The sequence below is a fragment of the Perognathus longimembris genome, unplaced genomic scaffold (assembly GCF_023159225.1).
Source record: "Perognathus longimembris pacificus isolate PPM17 unplaced genomic scaffold, ASM2315922v1 HiC_scaffold_5069, whole genome shotgun sequence".
Lineage (NCBI taxonomy): Eukaryota > Metazoa > Chordata > Mammalia > Rodentia > Heteromyidae > Perognathus > Perognathus longimembris.
The window spans coordinates 403,676-417,208 of NW_025960455.1; the positions used below are offsets into that span (position 1 = coordinate 403,676).

Below are 13,533 nucleotides of genomic sequence, written 5' to 3' on the forward strand. Positions count from 1 at the left end.
TATAAAAATTCCACATCCCCATATTGGCCTCCTCAAGATGAAAACAGATAACTCCCCAAATGTTAACTGGCTGTACTCACCTAATATTAAACATAAAAAACACATGGGAAATATAGAAATTCAAATAGAAGTAACATAAACCTGTCATAAATCGTAAACAAAAAACTATTTGTGGGACAGCATGGATGACAAATGATCTACTGTGTAAATTTTAGAATGAGGCAGACAAAAGTTGAAAGGCCAATTAATTTTCCCCTCTTACTCCTGCTTCCGCTTCGTATCCTTGGGTCTCTGATGTCCACAATGTCAAGTTGTCTTTCAGTAACTGCTTTATTAGTGTGCTGTCTTTGTAGGACACTTCACTTAATGTATCAAGTTCAGCAATTGCTTCATGAAAAGCTGTCTTTGCAAGAGAGCACTGCTTTCTCTGGGGAGTTCAGAATCTCATAATAGAACACCGAGAAGTTAAGGGCCAGAACCAATCTGTTAGGATGCATTGGTTGCATTTTCTTTTTGCTAATTTCAAAAGCTTCTTGGTATGCTTGTTGTGACTGATCCACAATACATTTCTTGTCATCACTGGCAGCAACCTCAGCCAAGTAGCAGTAGTACTCTCACTTCATTTTCAAATAGAAGACTTTGCTCTCTGCTTGTGAAGCATTAGGGATCAAGAACTTTTCCAAAAGAGACAGTACATCATTGTAGATATCTCTTAGTTCAGTCTCAATTTTCTCTCTGTATTCTCGGGTCATATGCTGCTTTTTCTCAGCACCTTCCTTCTTTTGCTCAATACTTGAATCGACCCTCCAAGATGACCTACGGGCTCCTACAACATTTTTCTAAGCAACTGAGAGACGATTCCTTTCCTCATTAGATAATTCACCTCCTTGCTCAGTTACAGACTTCATGCCGGCTGCCATGTCATCGTATCATTAAGCCTGCTTGGCGAGTTTGGGTATCTGCACCAGCTCATTTTTATCCATGACTGGATGTCCCAAGTGGGTGGCGGAGGATGGACAGGGGTTCAGCAGTCTCTGGGCTGCAGCGACAGCAGCGGTGAAGCTGAAACTCTGTCCCTCACCTAGTAACTTTTGAAAATCGTTAAGAGTTTGCAACTGTTCAATCCTTATTTTTAGCTTTTGGGGAGTGACTCCTGCTGGAGATGTGATAACCTAAATATGAAAGAGAATGTCGTCTCTGAACTTTCTTAGGGTCACAATCAGGTTATACAGCCATATTGACTAGTGCATATCCTGGAAAATTAGATTAATTTGTTCTTCAGTGGATGCTCCAATTAGGATATCATCCATGTAATGAATTACATAGGCAGAGGGATATTTTTTACATATGGGCCATATGGCCTTGTCCACAAATAGCTGGCATAACGTGGGGCTGTTGGCTATTCCCTGAGGCAGCACTGTCCATTCATATCTCTCATAGGGCTGAATCATAATAATGCTGGGAACAGAAAAGCAAAATTTTCTCCCATCCCCTGGATATATAGGTATGGAAAAAAAAAGAAATCTATTAAATCCAATAACAATAGGGGAAAAGATAAGGGAATAGCTGTTGGTGAGGGCTTGCCAGGTTGTATAGTACGCATAGGAAACATAGCCTTATTATCCTCTCTTAATTCCTGGAAAGGTCTCCATTTTTAATTTTATTTTTAAGTATAAAATATAGGAGTATTCCAGAAAGTAGTAGAAGGCTTAATATGGCCTTGTAACAAATACTCATGAACAAGAGCCTTGACAGCTTCAAGTTTTTCCTTAGGTGATAGCCACTGACGTACCCATTTTCCAACCTGTAGGTTATACATGTAAAGCTGATATTATCAGTGGTCCTGTAGAAAAGCCAAACCGTGTCTGTTTGGGTTTGCAACAGGCTGGTAAGGTTCCAACTTTCTTTCCCTTGCAGTACCAGACCTGACATCCCATCATTCCCTTGATTAAGCATTTGTTGAGTAACAACTGGGCTTGGACTGTGGATGTAAGCACCCATCTGAGATAGCACAACACGGCCACACAGATTTACTGGGAAATCAGGCAGAACAAAGGGTTGAAAAGTGCCTGAATGACCCTCCTTGTTTAGCCACTATAGCATGGGAGAAATCCTTTGAGTAACTTTGCACATACCTATAACATGCAGCAGGGTGAAGTTATCCTCTTTTGGCCATGAGGAGGGCCAGTGTAGACCTGATATGATAGAAGCATCAGCGCCGGTATCAACTCGGCCTGTAAAAGCTTCCCTCCTATGTAAAGTTCTAAATCTGGTCACCCCTGTCCAATTCTCTGAAGCCAAATGGCCATATCTGTGGAGCCAACACTTCTCTTTCCCTGGTTAGGTGGAAGAGACTCATTAGAAAGAGGAAGTAAAGGAAGTAAAATTAATTGAGCAATGGGAGTATGTGCACGAACAAACAAGGTTCCTCTTTCCAGTCCAGCCATGACTTTAATTTCTCCTGTATAATCATTATTCAATAACACCTGGATAGACAATTAATCCTTTGATAGTCCAGCTGAACCTGCTCAATATTAACTTTACTGTCCCAGGAGGCAAAGGCTCTCAGACACCTGTGGAGATGGCAACTGGAGTTACTCTCCAGGTACTCTCTCTGCCATCTTTAAATCTAAATTTGCACTCCCAGGGCTCCCCTTCTTGAGGAAACTGATTCGGGGCAGGTCAATGGCATTGGCAAGGACTCACTGCAAGGAAGGGAGTACCCAGGGCTGCTGCTTTGTTGTGGGAGCCCACAGCTGGCCCCTCATCCCATTTCCCTGCAGAGACCTACCATCCTTGTCTGGTTTAGAGTGACATTCATTTGCCCAATGTTTTCCCCTATGACAGTGGGGAAAAATAACTGGGGTTTGGGCCCTGTGTGTTGCGTTTTAATGGCATGCCTTCCCAAAGTGCCCTTCTTGGCAACATTGGAAACACCTCCTCCTAGCAGGGCTATTCCATTTTCCCTTTCAAGTCTAGATCTGCTTATGAGATGGTGAAGTGGAATCTCCTGAAGGGCGGGGCCAGAGTTACTCCCTGCACATAGGAAGGGCCAGTCTCAGCACAGAGGCACATATAATCCTCTAAGGTCCCTGTTTCCTTTCAGGGCCTAATTGCTACCTGGCATGCAGAATTAGCATTTTTCAAAAGCTAATTGTCAATCCAGGATTGTGCCAGCTTTTCCATCAGCTACAATTAAGCCAACAGCCTTAAGAAAGCAGGGAACCAAAGTCTTGAAAAGCCTCATCTGGCTCCTATCTAATCTTAGACAACTCAGTCTTATCCCAGAAGATAAGACTTATCCCTAGTCTTAGCTCCAGGCTTTGGTTGCACATTCATGAATTTGCCCATAGGCAATGTCTGGTAATTAATCTGTTGCTGAATATCAGAATATTCACCTGTACCCACCCACAAGTCAGAGGATACGAGGATGTTGATGCAGTTATTGTATATTGTCACATGCTCAGACCTTTCAATCCATTCTGCCTTCCATAACAAATAATCTCCCCCACTGAGGCAGGCATGAGCAAGTGTCTTCCAACCCCCTGGGCATAATTCTGTTTGGCCAAATTATCAATCAGGGATAAAGTAAATGGAGCAGTTGCCCCAGATGGAGCAGTGGAAGTCTTAATTTCTTTCAATTCCTTAAAATTTAAAATACCATACTGCCGGTTGCCTTCATCTTGTAAGATAGAAAAAAGTTGAAAATTCCCAGTGTCCTTCTTCTCCCCTCCCCCCTGCCGCCCGGCCCCATGAGGTTTTTGGATTCATACGACTGACACAGACTTTCTATACTTTATAAACACGCTCACACTTTGATGGACCAGCCCTCTCCCAACTCCGCTGATAAACAGAGGGGGGGTTCCTTTATTTTTCTTCTCAGACAATGATTGTATAGAAAAAATTTCAGTCTCTAATCATGTTCCAAATAGAAAATATCAGAGGAGGAAGAGCTTGTATTCTTCTAATTTTGATCTGATTCTTTAATTCTTGTCCCACCTTTTGCCATATGGCCAAGTCCAATGTTCCCTCCTGGGGGACCAGAGGCAGAGATAGTCTATAACCTCAAAGAATCCTCTTGCCCAGGCCCCTTTGGACTAATCTTACAGCCTTTGTTTATTTGTGGGTTTTTTTTTTTTTTGTCTTTTTTGTTCTTTTGCAAGGCCTGGGTCTTGGACTCAGAGCCTGAACACTATCCCTGGCTTCTTTTTGCTCAAGGCTAGCCCTCTGCCACTGGAGCCACAGCGTCACTTCTGGCCATTTCTATATATGTGGTGCTGGAGAATCGAACCCAGGGCATCATGTATATGAGCCAAGAACTCTTGCCACTAGGCCCATATTCCCAGTCCCTCTTACAGCCATTTTAGCCTGAGAAAGGGCCCTGAGGCCCATCAGAAAGAGCTGCCTCTCTTTGCTCTGTTTCACCCCCATATTAAGTCTCCTCTTTTTCTTATTCTTATTCTTTACCTTTTCTTATTCCCTTTCCACTACTGCACTTTGCAGTCCATTTACCTGCTTACTTCTGTGCACAAGAAGTCCTTCCAATGATTTCCTTGGGTCCCCTGTTCAGGTGCCAGTTGCCCCAGGCCAGCCGCAGCATAAACAAGGATTCCCAGGGGCAAGGGGACTGATGATGAAGGAGACTGAGAGAAGGCTGATGGCAAAACTCTTGTTTATTTCAGCAAAAGCATTAGCTATATACACCTTTCTATATCTGTCACAAAGTTTGCATAATGTTGTCCTAGGACCCCCTATGGGGGTGTGTGGGGGAGACAGGTAGTGCAGACATCAGGAATCCTTCCTCATTCTATTTCAATCAACCCTTATCTACCATGCTCCCCTCAAGTATCCAGGCCCCAAAGCAGAAAGAAGCACTTCCCCAATCACAGCCAGGGCTGAAAGAGACTACAATGCATTGATTTTCATTTGACAGGTGTTTGCTGGGAGCATGGGTAAACACACAGATAAAGCCTCATAGATCTGCAATTTAATGGGAAACACAAATCCATCAAAATTTATTATATATATGGAGCCATCTTTTAACACATGATGTAAAACCCAGACACTCATGAAGCTGAGTTCTCAGGACCACAGTTTGAAACCCCTGGGGGTGGAACTTGCAAAAAATGTTAGGGCCAATTAATCAGCAAGTGGTGGTGTGGCTTAAGCAGTAGAGCACTACAATGCAGCACAAATGGCCAAGCAATAGTGTGGTAGGCGGTGGGGGGGGGGGGGGGGTGGATGGGGAGGGTGTAAATACTGCTACCCAAAAAGAAAGGAAATTAAAAAGAATAATAATCTCTTAACTGCACAGGAACTACATTTTATGAGAATTAAAATACATAACTAAACGGTTGATAATGCAATGTGCTTGGTAAATAAAAAGTTGAATCTTGCCAATCACAGATCTTTCTAGATCTGATATGTACAATTTTAGCTATTGCTATGGCATCTCTGGATAAAGAGTTGCAGGAAACATAACTCTAATAAGGAGAGTATGTTTTTGTCACAAGGAATGCTCCTGCCACTTGGCACAACAGATACATTCTCATGAAAGTTATTAAAATAATGAATTAAGGAGAACAATAAGCCAAGCACTGGGGGTTCACAGTTGTAATCACAGCTACTGAGGAGGCTGAGATGTAAGGATCGCAGTTCAAAGCTAGCCTGGGTGGGAAAATCCGCGAGATTTATCACCAAAGAACCATGAATTAAGCCAGAATTGGTGCTGTGGTTTCTATTGATAGAGTGCTAGCATTGAGTATAAAAGCTCACAGAAGCACCCAGGCCCTGAGTTTAATCCCCAGAAATGGCACCCCCCCCCAACACACACATACACCACCTTATCGATGTGGGCACTGGTGGCTGACACCCATTAGTCATAGCTACTCAGGTGGCTGAGATCTAAGGGATTGTGTTCTAAGCCAGCCTGGGAAGTAAAGTTCCAGCGAGACTCTTATCACCAATTAACTCCTCAAAAAGCAGAAGTGGTACAATGGCTCAAAGTGATTGAGAGCTAGCCATCAGCAAAAAGAGCTTAGGCACAGTTCCAGTTTCCAAAAGTCTCCCCCTCCCCACCCTTCGTTTGGTTTATTTCTTTTTGTCATTTTTTTTTTAAATTTTCTGTACCATTTGCCTTAGCTATGTTTTTTCATTGGGAGAGGGCAAGGGGGAAGTATAGAAAAGGTGCAACAGACACTAACCAGATTTAACTTTTGATATTTACTACACACTATGTTGATTTGAAATTTATACTTTTTTTTTTTGCCAGTCCTGGACCTTGGACTCATGTCCTGAGCACTGTCCCTGGCTTCTTTATGCTCAAGGCTAGCACTCTGCCACCTGAGCCACAGTGCCACTTCTGGACATTTTGCATATATGTGGTGCTAAGGAATAGAACCCAGGTCTTCATGTATACTAGTCAAGCACACTTGCCACTAGGCCATATCCTCAGCACTTAAATTTATACGTTTTGTGTAGGCATTAGGGCCTCCACCACCTTTAATTAGGGTCTCTGGAGACCTGGGGAGCCTCTGGGCCATCTCTGAGGATTCTCAGTCCTGAGTACCAGTGGCTCATGCCTGCAATCTCAGCTACTCTAATATTCTGAGGATCATGGTTCAAAGCCAATCAGAAGTGGCTGGGAACATGGCCTAGTGGCAAGAGTGCTTGACTCCTATACCTGAAGCCCTGGGTTCAATTCCCCAGCACCACATATATAGAAAATGGCCAGAAATGGCGCTGTGGCTCAAGTGGCAGAGTGCTACCCTTGAGCAAAAAGAAGCCAGGGACAGTGCTCAGGCGCCGAGTCCAAGGCCCAGGACTGGCAAAACAAAAAGAAAAAGAAAAACAAAACAAAACAAAACAAAAAAGCAAGCCAGGAAAGTCCGTGAAATTTCTATCCAATTAATCTCAGAGAATTAGAGCTTTGGCTCAAGTAGTTGAGCTCCAGCTTTGAGTGTAAAATCTCAAGGACAGAGCTCAGGGCCTGAGTTTAAACCCCAACACCATCACACATGGGGAAAATAAGGGGGTCTGGTGTTCTGCCATCATTATTTTCTGGCTGGTTGTTGAAAGCACCACATCTCCATGATCCACAAATATTAAGAGCTCACACAGGCAGAAGTCTGGGAGTTATGCAACATTTGAAAAATGCATCCATCATTGAATCCCAATTCTTGATTAAATCCTCATTTCAAATAGTCTTCTTATTTCTTTATCATGGATAGCACTTTCAGTCAGGGCCTGGGTGCTGTCCCTGAGGTCTTTTGCTCAAGGCTAGTATTCTACCCTTTTGAGCCCCATCACCACTTTCAGTTTTCTCTTGGTTAATTGAAGGGGCTCATAGACTTTCCTGCCTGGACTGGCTTTGATTCTTGGACTTTTGACCTCCTGAGTAGACTGGTGAAAAATACATTTTAAGCCAGTGGCCAGTGGATCATGCTTGTTGTGACCCTAGCTACTCAGAGAGCTGAGATATGAGAATCACGATTTGAAGCCAGCACAAGTAGGAAACTGAGTCTCTTTTCTCCCATAAACTACTGAAAAAAGGCAGAAGCGTCACTTTTGCTCAAAGTGACTCAAGCAAAAGAAGCTCAGAGACACAGTATAGGCCTAGAGTTCAAGTCCCAGGACTGGACAAAACATTTTGTTTTGTTTTGTTTTGTTTTGTTGGGTTTTTTTTTGGCCAGTTCTGGGCCTTGGACTCAGGGACTGAGCACTGTCCCTGGCCTCTTCCCGCTCAAGGCCAGCACTCTGCCACCTGAGCCACAGCGCCCCTTCTGGCTGTTTTCCATATATGTGGTGCTGGGGAATGGAACCGAACACTTCATGTGTAGGAGGCAAGCACTCTTGCCACTAGGCTATATTCCCAGCCCCTGGACAAAACATTTTGGAAAAAAAAAAAAAAGAATCTTCCCATCAGAAGGTTTTGGAGGGAAGGGACCAAAGAGAGTAAGTGTATCTCAATGTAGGAAATAATCTCTATTGAAGTACAAAATCAAATTGTATTTAGGATATCTGAAAAGTCCAGAGTATAAATTAACTTGTACAGATGTGATCCATTGGTCTCCCAGACTGTGGATATGGTCTTTACTGATACTGATCATTCATGCCACAGAGATAAGCCACTGGGTACAACATTGCTGTCTAAAAATCATCTCCTAATTCCAGCAAGTACACAGGAAACTTAATACAGGACAGTCTTCTTGCTTCTATGTGAAAGATACAGAGCACATTGAAATGAACAAGACTCTAACATTTTTTTTTAATTTACAATTTGGGCAGTGGTGGCTCCCCCTTGAAATCCTAGCTACTGAGAGAACTGAGATTTTAGGATCATGGTACAAATCCAGCATAGGCAGGAAAGTCTCTGAGACTCATATCTCCAATGAACCAGCACAAAGCCAGAAGTGGTGCTGTGGCTCAAGGGGCAGAGCACCAGCCTTGTGTGAAAAAGCAAAGAGAAGGTTCTCAGGTTCTGAGTTGAAGCCCCAGAACTGACACCAATTTCTTTGCTGTTTTTTAATGCCTCTATCTTTTGTGCCTAAATTCACAAATGGAAAGCAAAATAAAACAGCTGAATGATAGCAGCAAAATGACATTGTCTGGAACATTAGATTCATGGAGATGATAATTCTAAGAGATTGTAAAGTAGACAACCCGATGATGGAGACCTCCATATATTATTCAAGAAGAAGAGTGAACTTTATTCAGCCAAACAGTTGGCATGCTGCTAAATACAGGCCATGTTGCAGGCCCGGTGCTGCCTTAACTAGCACATGGGTTGGGATGTGTTTCCGGGTGGATTATGGCATGTCCAGGGAAATTAGGATGTGACTGAAGGGGGTGGGGGTAACTGCCTCCAAGTTTGGCAGTTACCTAGGTAACTGGACTGAGATTTAAAACAAGACTTTACAATTATAACACTAAAAAAATATGATATTTTTTATAAATTTATTTTTACTATGTACATATTATTAATGCAACTGGAATATTTCACCTGGGTGAGTACCTTAATCATCCTATTTATAGGGTAATAGTAAAAATAAATCAAGCCTGGCATTGATGGCTCTTGCCTGTAATCCCAGATACTCAGAAGGCTGAGATCTGAAGATCAAAGTTTGAAGCCAGTCAGGCAGGAATGTCTGTGAGGGAATTATCTCCAAGAAACTTCTTAGAAAGCATTCTAGGATTCTAGAATCCTGGCTCCTTAAGAAGTCTGAGAGCTGAAGATTCCTGTCCAAACCCAAAAAGGGCTGTAAATCTGTGTGACTTTGGAGTATCTGGAAATTAGTGTTGTGCCTCAAGTGGTAGAGCACTAGCCTTGTAAACAAAGCCCAGGTATAGAACCCAGGCCTCCCCAAGTCCAATCCCAGTTCAGCTCAAATTACAAAGGGAAGGAAGGAATGGAAGAAGGCAGCCAGGAAGGAAAGGAGGAAGAAAGTGATGAAGTAAGAGAGGGAGCTACAGAGGGTGGAAGCAAGAAAGGAAGGAAGTGTTATGCCAGATTTCCGGTCCCCAAAGACCAGCAAGCAGCCGATATCCATGCAAATGCATGAGTCTTTATTGCAAGCTCGAGCCTGGACTCGCAACCATCACCAACACAGCGGATCTGGATTGAGAGTCCCGACCCTCAGATAGGCAGGGATTTTATTGTGATTATAACAGGACCAGGGTATTTCCAACTTGGCAGATACTTGATTAGATGACATTTGTCAAGCAAGTCTTGCCCTATTTCTATTGGCTATCTACCCTTTGAGTTATCTATTTTGGCTTTGATATCGGGAACTGGCCTTGATATCAGGCATTGACAACAGATGGTCACATAGCACTGATGCAGGGGGTTGAGGAAGGGGGTAGAGCAAGTCACAAATGGGTTAAGCAAGCCATTTACAGAAGCAGAAGATTGTAGTCAGGCTTACCTAGTACCAACTTTATTTTAACAATTGTGACCATATTTTCCCATTACTACTAAGCAAGCTTGAGGGGGCTAAAACAATCCAGTACACAATCATAAGTAAACCAACCCAACAATTACCATGACATTTCTACTACTATTATGGTTATTTCTATAGTCAATGACTATGATCATTTTTTCCTGCCCATTACCATGGTTGTTACCCAGACGTGAACAAATTCTCCCTACATTTTTAAATGTCAAATTACAAGAAACTAGTCTCATGGTTGGGGGTGCAGCCCTCTAACATGGAGTCATCACTAGAGTTTAGAAACTGTTATAATGTTAACACAAAACTTATATTTAATTTCTCCAGTTTTCAGGTCAGCCCTTACATTTCCTCCTCTTCTACTGGTTACTGAGTGGGCCAATCATGGCCTCATTACCATACATTTCTATGTCTTCAATATCCAGGGGCTGATACTGAGACCTGAGCATCATTAGTTGTACTGTACTGAAACAATCTCTTAAAAATATAAGGACTAACTATTAAAACAAATATTACCAGCATCAAAGGTTCTGCTACTAAGGTTATTAACTATGTCAGCCAAGTGGACCAGTTAAACAATGACTCATATCATCAGCTGCTTTCAGCTTATCAATGGATGCATGCATTCCCTGATGTCCAAATATACTTGAGCAGGGAGAAGTTTATAGAGGGCTCCAGATGATTGTCAGGCTGTACTTCATATTAACCCAAATGAGACAGGAAGGGATGTGGTGGCAGCAGGCAGCAGTGTCTCCCAGTGGCTCCAATTGAATGTCACACCTCTTGCTGAGTGGCCTGCAACTTTGTGCATAAACTGGTTAAAGAAGTTTATGCTAAGGCCTGACTAGTGAAATCTCCTATGACAACTCAGAATTTTCACTGCCAATTAGGACTTTGAGCAGGTGCCGGGGGTAGGGATTTTAAACTATCCCCCCATTTGGCAATCTTAGCTTTACTACTCACTGTCAGAGATGACTGACAAGTTCCTGCCCAGTAGACAGACATGGGTGTTAAGGAATGCTTACAAACTATTCTTCTAGGAACTACCAGCTCTGATTAACTTTTTAAGGGCCAACCACACATGACTGTAGGATCTGACACCATCTCTGCCATCCAAGCAGTGGCTTATTGCCTCTGGATGCTCCATCACTTTTGTCCCAGGAGTGACTTTTTGTGCTGAGGTGAATGCACTTTTGGCATTTCGCTTGGTCCATCGCTGGGCTTGGACTCAGGGCCTGTGTGCTGTCCCTCAGCTCTCCAGTTCAAGGCTAGCACTCTGCCACTTTGAGCTCCACAACTCTATTCCCAGCACTCCGCTGGTTGAACAGTGACAAAGACTCTCACAGGGACCTTTCTCTGCCCAGGCTGGCGCTGAACCACAGTTTTCAGATCAATGAGTTGTACAAATGGCCACTTTACTCTAATTAAAGCAACAAAATAGTCCACAGAGAAGTAGATTTTAAGCATGATCTTACCTGGAACTTATTAAAGGCCAAAGTTACCTTTGATAAACTTGTAAGAATCATCTGTCCTTTACTATATTCCTACCTGGAAACTGTTATAAAACCTGCAAGGCAAACTGGAAAAGCAATTTTAACAATCATTTTGGAAGCCTTTATTATTTATTTTGTCCAATTTAAAACAAACATTTAGAAGAACTATTTTCAAATCTCATATCTAGAAATACATTCCTGATTTTTTTTTAAAGTCTAACATTAGCCTCTGTTTTAACAATTACACTTTACCTTTAAATTGTATTTGAAGAACTCTGAAATCTAAAGTAACTGGTCACAGTCCATTGCCTCAGGGTGGCTTGTTTAAAAAGGGCCATTTTTTCTGAAGTCTGAGTTACTTCCTAGAACACCTCTGAACTCAAATGACAGTTTTCTCTTAATGTAAGAATTACAAGTACCAGAATAACAACACAAGAATCTAGACTTGGCATCTGTGTCCCTTTTGTAAAGATACATCCAAATTGCAACATAGCCTAGAAATCAAATTACCTTGTACAGATAAATTTTTAACTCTCTTTTTAAACTTAAAAAAAAATTAAAACCTCCCAAGGGGCAGTTTTAGATTCCAGTACCATCATCACATCACCTATTTTACCATCAGATATTTTTGTCCACCTGTAAGGAAAAGATATAGGACAAAGAAAAGCCTCCATTTATCCATCCTATATCTTGCGGCTTGATGAATTGCCTCTGTGCCAGGTTACACTTTTTTCACCATGTGTGGACTCCCCCCTGGGCCTGTCCCACCACATGGACTGGCTAAGCTGCACCTTTACCAGATCACCCCTCACGCCTAAGGATAGGCACACAGGCTCATCCTAAGTTTTTCTGTCCTTTTTTCTCCCCATCTTTAACTGAGAAACCCAAGCAATTTTTTAACAGTGAAAAACAAACTAATATCCAAATTTCTGACATTTTGTCCCAAATTTTAACAGTAGATGAAAATAAATTTTACATTTCCAATGTCTTTGCTAAAAAAATTACTTGATTACAGTCTTAATACCCTTATGCATTAAGATACCAGATTTTTTTTAAACTGCAAATTAAATAATCCTTATATATCTTTTAACTGTGTTGTTTTTTTCACTATGCACTAATTCTTTAGAACATTTGGTAAGGCCCAAACTTGATGACCTTTCAATTTAAACATAAACTCACCCATTTTTACATTATAGTGACAGTTTTAATCTTGAACATATTCACACTCACACATGCACATACATACACAGGTAAAAGATCTTAAAGCGCACAAAATAAATATCGGCCATATATTTTCCAGTGGCAAGAGGTATTTAGGCCAATCTTACTCTTGCAATAACCATCCAAGATTTAAGTCAAAATTTTTAACAAATGACTTTAACATTATCCAGCCTCATTTACTAGGGCTTGTTAATTTTACCAAGAGATTTTAGCACACTAAATACTTTTCTGCTGAAGATAGTTGGAAGGGCATTCCCTGAGCTAGGTAGGACTCAGCCCACCCAGTACTTGACTCTAGTCTCAGCCCAATTTTGACTAGAGCATTTGACTAGATCAATTGACCTTTAAACACCTTCAGTTGGAAAAAAAAATGATTACTTGAAACTGATCTCTCTTCCTCTTGGTCCTCCAGATTTGGGAGAACCTGAGGAGACTGTTTGGAACTCTATACCGGTAGAGGCCGCATGTCCCATGTCTTCCTTGGAAGCTGATTCTGAGGGGGTAAAAAGGGCCTTATCCAGGAAAGGGGATGGGGTTTCACCAAATTCTGCAAGACCAGGATGTAGAACAAAAGGTGATTAGTTTTCTCTTTTTTTTAAACTTCTTTTTTCAAGTCAAGTGCCCGACTTTTCACGTCCTTAAAATAGTCCCTCAGAAGAGAAGGAGGAAATGTCTGAGTCTGCCCATCAGAAGAGAAAGAGGAGTTGTCTGAGTCTTTCCCATCTTTTTGTGAGTTTCAGAAAAGTAAATCCAAACAGCCAAAAACAAACACTAAATGGACACGCAAAAAGACACAAAGCAGATACCTCACGAAACAGATTCCTTCTGCCCAGAGGAGGAAGAACAGAATGGGAATGTCGGTCTTATGCCAA

At 42.0% G+C, this 13,533-nt stretch overlaps 1 pseudogene; it reads right to left on the reverse strand.

Moving 5' to 3' along the window:
- Positions 1–242: 242 nt before the first annotated feature.
- LOC125344987 lies at positions 243–983 on the reverse strand (annotated as a pseudogene).
- Positions 984–13,533: the final 12,550 nt, after the last annotated feature.